Source organism: Phocoena sinus, chromosome 21 (genome assembly GCF_008692025.1).
Source record: "Phocoena sinus isolate mPhoSin1 chromosome 21, mPhoSin1.pri, whole genome shotgun sequence".
Taxonomy (NCBI): Eukaryota; Metazoa; Chordata; class Mammalia; order Artiodactyla; family Phocoenidae; genus Phocoena; species Phocoena sinus.
In genome coordinates, this window is record NC_045783.1 from 10686846 (window position 1) to 10693476 (window position 6631).

The following is a 6631-nucleotide window of genomic DNA, read 5'->3' on the forward strand; positions in this document are numbered from 1 at the left end:
ACCATGAAATAATGTAATTTAGTGTTTATGATTTGGAAAATTAGGGACGATGCATTGTTGAAATATTTAGTGGTTAAGAAAACTGCCTACATCCTTACAGACTCCAGAACAAAAAGGAAAACATTCAGAACACCCAAGTAGAGGAAGCGCTGAAACTTGTTCTTGTATCTGGAGACGTGGCCCCCACCAGCTCCAGGTCCCTGCAGCGGGATCGGGGCGCAGGACGACGAGGGACCGCCCGAGCCTCGAGCCACGATAAGGAGCAAGATCCCCAAAGACCTGACAGCGGAGAGGGACGAAGTGCCCTCCGACCTGGGCTGCTTTCTGTTCCTGCGCACAGCTGCTTCCTGCCGGGTCAGCTCCAGTTAAGACTGGACCCCTGATGGTAAATGCTATTTTTAAAGGTTTCGTGGAAAAGTGATTAAATTTCCATAGGCACAGAGAGGCTGAGCCTTTACTTCTTTTTCTTTTTAAAAATTTTGCCTTCAACAGTCTCTGCCAGTTAAATGCTATGGGCCCTTCGGTTTTCAGTACCAGAGTTAATACCCTGAGAACGTCCTTAAAAAAAATCTTTGTTTACTTGCTAAGTAGAATACATCAAGATTTGGGTTAAAGGAAGCAGAAACTGAGCAAACTATCGGGAAATAACTTTTTTAAATGATCAGTTAGGGACTTCCCTGGCAGTCCAGTGGTTAAGACTCCGCCCTTCCAATGCAGAGTGCATGGGTTCCATCCCTGATGGGGGAATGAAGATCCCACATGCTGGGTGGCCAAATAAATAAATAAAATAAAAATATCAGTTAACTCTAGCGGAAACAGACCTTTTGGAGGCTGAAATAATTCCCATCATGTGCCATTTTTATTTTACCCATTGTATGTCAGAAATAGTTTAGAATCTACTGGGATATTTTCAATGCATCTCTGTTTACCTTTTTACATGGAGACCGCATGTAACTAGCCTACCCTACACCATGATTTAAAGATGTCTGGAGGGGAGTTAAAATGCATTTCCCCAGCACCCGTGCCATCTTTTCAAGAGATACATTGCGCTGGCCCACAGCATCAGGGCTTCATCTGGCCTCCCCGCCCACCTTTGTGGATAAGCCTCCAGTGACCACCCAGCTTTCCCCAGTCACAGGTGCTGTCCCCACAGAGGTCCTGGTCTGTCCTCTCCACCACTCTGCCAGCTTCCAGTGATGTGCTAATAAGTCATATTTAACTTCTCTTCCCACTGGATTTTACAGTGCTTGGCAGATACTAAGTTCTCAATAAATATTTATTGAAGGAATGGAAAAATAAATGAATTAACTTAAAACATCCATGCAACCTCTACACCATCTAGTAGAGGAGTGTGGGGAACCCCATTTATTTTCAGACTTTAGATGTTTTATTTTTAAAACTGCACTCTGGCCCCAATATGGTTCATGGAAATTGCTGAGGAACATGACATTTAATTAGGAGTTCATTCAAATGCCAGGGACCTATAGATTTCCTGAAATTGAAGCTGGGGTATAAAAATGCCAAGAAGAAGGACTAGCTATCTTAAATATTTTTTTAAAAAACATGCATTTGAAGAGTATTTCAAGGAAACTGTTTTACTGTTTAAATCCTCCACAGCTCAGGGAGAGCCTGCTTGTGCACGGTAGACTTGAAGCGTGCAAACATATCACCACGCAAAACTGTGCCCAAAAAATAGAACCGAAGCTCATGGAATCATCCTGAGCGTGATGGTTTACAGGCCCCTGAACGCAGAGTCTGGGGACCCGGGTTCCAGGTTCGGGGGACTCTGAACCACATTTGGAAGCTGCCTGGAGCAGTGGAGAGAGCAAACCTTTGGAATTCGGCCGGCTGGATTTCCAACAACAATTTCACCACTCCAAGTCCTGTGCATTTGGGACAAGACACTGTGCCCACTGTCCTTCTGTGTAAAGAGGTGGTATGGCTGCCCTCCCCACAGGACAGACCGAGACGATGGGCACAATGCACTTCGTGCCTCGGGTGTTAATCTTGGGGGAGCACCACTCACACTTGTCGCTTCTGTCACTGCCCCCCTGGGTGACCTCCAGCAAATATTTTTACCTCCCCAGTTGTGTCCCCCATAGAGTTTGCATCGTGCGCACAAGGGGGATGGCTGGTAGGTTGCAGCTGCTTGTTCCTAGCCCCGTTAGGACCCTGGATGGTGTTTTCCTCCGTGTGCTAGTGCCAGATAACAGATCATTTCCCCAAAGTGTTAATGGCTCATAAGAGTTCACGCACCACCCCACTCAGCCTTCCAAAAGGGAAAAAAAAAAAAGCAATTAAATTCCAGTAGCTGTCAGGAATTGATCCAACTGCAACAAAGCACTTTGAGTCTCTTGGCATGAAAAATTAATTAGAATATCTGTGTGTTGTCGTGGAAACCGCATTCCCTGGTTCATTCTATCCATTTTGTACAAAAGGAAATCCCTCGTCCCCCCAGTGCCCCCCTATATTCACCCAAGCCCAGCCTGCCTACTCTCTTCAGCTCTGATGAACTCTGGGTGCGTCTGCATCCTTTCGTAAGCTACTCCTGAAATATTGGAAGCTCTTTTTCTCATGTCTGAGTGTTTCCAAGTATCTTATAAGCTGGTGCCTGAGAACACTGTGCTCAGAATAGAGGATGCTGCCCAGCTCTCTGGAACATCACGGACTCCAGACTGCCAACGGTGGACATAGATGGGACCGGGCAGCGGTCGTGTCAGCGCAAACATTTCGTATCATACACAGTCGCTGGTCCAAGCTAATGCCTTAGTTACCCTGACTGGAACAGGACAACAGAGGCCTGTCTCTTTAGCCTCATGCAACGGCCAGCACTGTGATGGGGCGAGGTCACCCTCAGTCACTGCCGAATCAGTGATCCAGTGTTGCCTCGTTGGGCTGAGCGCCACTCTCTACTGCGCTGCACCGCGGTCTGCGTGGACGTCAGGTGGTCCTGCACGCACTTTTCCTCAGCAGACTGCAAGCTCCCAGGAGGCGACAAATTCTCGTCAATGAGTCAATATTACCATCATTAAGTGGCCAATAAGTTTATTAGTATCGATCCTAGTAAGTCTTCTTTTGGAAAAGTAACAAAAATTTGATAGTTATTTTAAAGTATTTTCAAGGTATGCATTTATAAAGTTAGAACAAGTTATCTGCAATTAAATATGACTTCACAGAAGTCTCTATATAGTGTATCTATAGGTAAGTGTAGGCAGAGTTCTGCAAAGTACTAGGTGTGGACACACACACTCGCACACGCAGGACCCCAGGAGGAGGGGCCTCCTCCCATTTGACAGCTGAGGAGATTTAACTCTCGAAGGGTGTAATGTAACTCTTCCATTCTGTGTGAGGTGGCGCAGGAATTCCAGCCCAACCCCGAAGCCCTCACTTATATTCACAGTGAAACACTGTCCTTCCAAATGAATGAATGACTCCACGCTTCAGAGAGCAAATCCAGAAGGCTTATGAGCGCGAGAAGCATCCTCCTTGTACCAGGAATCCGTGCGTTAAAAATAAAATCGGTGTCCCAGTGCACCTTGTTGCTTCCTTTTACCACACAGACTTCCGCCCCGAGCCCAAAGACGCTTTGTGCTGTGAGTTAAAGGGGAACCTGCACGCTTACACTGCCCTTGGCGAGAGGGGTGCTGCGTATGCGTCTTGAGAGGAGTCTTGCCCTAGATGTCATTCGGTTCGAGATTCCTACTTCAGACAGGGAGCCTGGAGGAAGTTTCCACACCGGAATGTCGTGATGCTTTCCCGTAACTCTAGTAGGAGACAGAGTGGGACAAAAGATGCTCCGGCCAAGGGGCCAGCACAGCCTGCAAACCTGGTGCTCATGCCGGTGGGGCTGGAGGACCCCAGGACTCGGGCCGTTGCTGTTATGCCAGAAAGGGGGTCCCCAGAACCTGGGTGGGTCTTGTCATCAAATAATTCTGTTCTCAATCACATTGCTGTCAGCTAGTAAGGGATATGAGTGATGGCTTTGATGACCTGCAAGGTTACACAGGACAGAAATCCAAATCAGAAGGTATGTACTGTGTTACTGAGCGCCCCGCTGATAATGCAGTGACTGCGGAACAGTTTTAATTTCTCGAGTCATCTTTACATAGTAAAGGCCTAACTAGTAAATCCTTCGAAGTATAAACTAAATAAGACCGCTAACTGATAGTACATTCTGGTTAACCCCAATTTAAAGGTTCTTACAGGTGAACTGTGTCCCTCTCCCCCCCAAAAAATAATGTTGCAGTCCTAACTCCCAGGACCTCAGAACATGACCTTATTTGCAGATGGAGACTTTCTGAAGGGAGCCAAGTTAAAATGAGGTCCTTACGGTGGGTCCTGATTCAATAGGACCAGTGTTCTTATAAAAAGAGATTCAGGCACACAACAGACACACGCAGAGGGAAGCCGTGTGAAGCCTAAGACAGATCTGAGTGGTGTGGCCACAACCAAGGGATCAGGGACACCAAGGATGCCAGCGAACGCCAGCCCCTGGAAGAGGCAGACAGGACCCTCCCCTGGACCTTCAGAGGGAGCATAGCCCTGTGACACCTTGACCTCAGACTTCTGCCCCAGGCTGGGAGAGGATACATTTCTGTTGTCTTAGCCCCTGTTTGGGGTGCTTTGTTCCAGCAGCCTTGGGAAACTAATACAGAGGTTTTGTGTCTTCTCTACATAAGCACTGCTTTTCAAACTGTCTGTTGTAATGAATCAGTTATTTTTTTTTCTGTTTTCAATCTATTATAGACTGACCTTTCCAAAATACAGTAAAAATGAATTGCTAGAAAAAGAAAATGTCTTAAATGACATGCAAAATGCAAAGCCACGTTCTTAGTGTTCCGTTAGACACACAATCATTCTGTCCCACTGCTGTACACGTTTCCACACACTGCTTTCAGTTTTCGCCCTGGCAGGGGGTTGGCACACGGGCAGTGGGTCACATGCTGCCTTAGCAGGCCAGCTCCAAGGACGCCTGGTGATGGTGAGCGGGCAATTGTCCCTGGGAAGCTGACGCTCTTTCACGCCCCTGCTAAGACCACAGCACACAGGGTGGGTATTTCCCTGTCTTTCCAAACAATGTCTTATTGTGGAATTAAGCAATGCACCTGTAAAAAATTAGTTGGGGGTTGGCGGTTAAAATGTTTGAAAATGGGGGGACCTTGAAGATGGCGGAAGAGTAAGACGCGGAGATCGCCTTCCTCCCCACGGATACACCAGAAATACATCCACACGTGGAACAACTCCTACAGAACTCCTACTGAAGGCTGGCAGAAGACCTCAGACCTCCCAAAAGGCAAGAAACTCCCCACGTAACTGGGTAGGGCAAAAGAAAAAACAGAGACAAAAGAATAAGGACGGCACCTGCACCAGTGGGAGGGAGCTGTGAAGGAGGAAAAGTTTCCACACACTAGGAAGCCCCTCTGCGGGAGGCAGAGGGGGGAGTTTCGGGACCGCGGAGTAGTGCACAGGGTGCGGAGGGCAAAGCAGGGAGATTCCTGCACAGACGTTCGGTGCTGACCGGCACTCACCAGCCCGAGTGGCTTGTCTGCTCACCCGCCGGGGCGGGCGGGGCTGCGAGCTGAGGCTCGGGTTTTGGTTTTGGACGGAGCTCAGGGAGAGGACTGGGGTTGGCGGCTTGAACATAGCCTGAAGGGGTTAGTGCACCACGACTAGCCGGGAGGGAGTTCGGGGAAAAGCCTGCACCGGCCGAAGAGGCAAGAGACTTTTTCTTCCCTCTTTGTTTCCTGGTGCGCGAGGAGAGGGGTTTAAGAGCGCTGCTTAAAGGAACTCCAGAGACGGGCGCGAGCCGCGGCTAAAAGCGCGAACCCCAGAGACGGGCGCGAGCCGCGGCTGAGGGCGCGAGCCCCGGCTGAAAGCGCAAACCCCAGAGACGGGCGCGAGCCGCGGCTAAAACCGCGGACCCCAGAGACGGGCGGGAGACGCTAAGGCTGCTGCTGCCGCCACCAAGGGGCCTGTGTGCGAGCACAGGTCACTCTCCACACCCCTCTTCCGCGGAGCCTGTGCAGCCCGCCACTGCCAGGTTCCCGGGATCCAGGGACAACTTCCCCGGGAGTACGCACGGCGGGTCTCAGGCTGGTGCAACATCACGCCGGCCTCTGCCGCAACGTCACGCTGCCTCTGCAGCCGCAGGCCCGCCCCGCACGTAGTGCCCCTCCTACCCCCATCCCCCAACCCCCGGCCTGAGTGAGCCGGAGGCCCCGAATCAGCGGCTCCTTTAACCCCGTCCTGTCTGAGCGAAAAAACAGACGCCCTCCAGCGACCTACACGCAGAGGCAGGGCCAAATCCAAAGCTGAGCTCCTGTGAGCTGTGAGAACAAAGAAGAGAAAGGGAAATCTCTCCCAGCAGCCACAGAAGCAGCGGATTAAAGCTCCACAATCAACTTGATATACCCTGCATCTGTGGAATACCTGAATAGACAAGGAATGATCCCAAATTGAAGAGGTGGAATTTAGGAGCGAGATCTATGATTTTTTTCCCTTTTCCTCTTTTTGTGAATGTGTACGTGTATGCTTCTGTGTGAGATCCTGTCTGTATACTCTTGCTTCCACCATTTGTCCTAGGGCTCTATCCGTCCATGACTTTTTTTTAAAAATTCTTTTTCTTAATAAT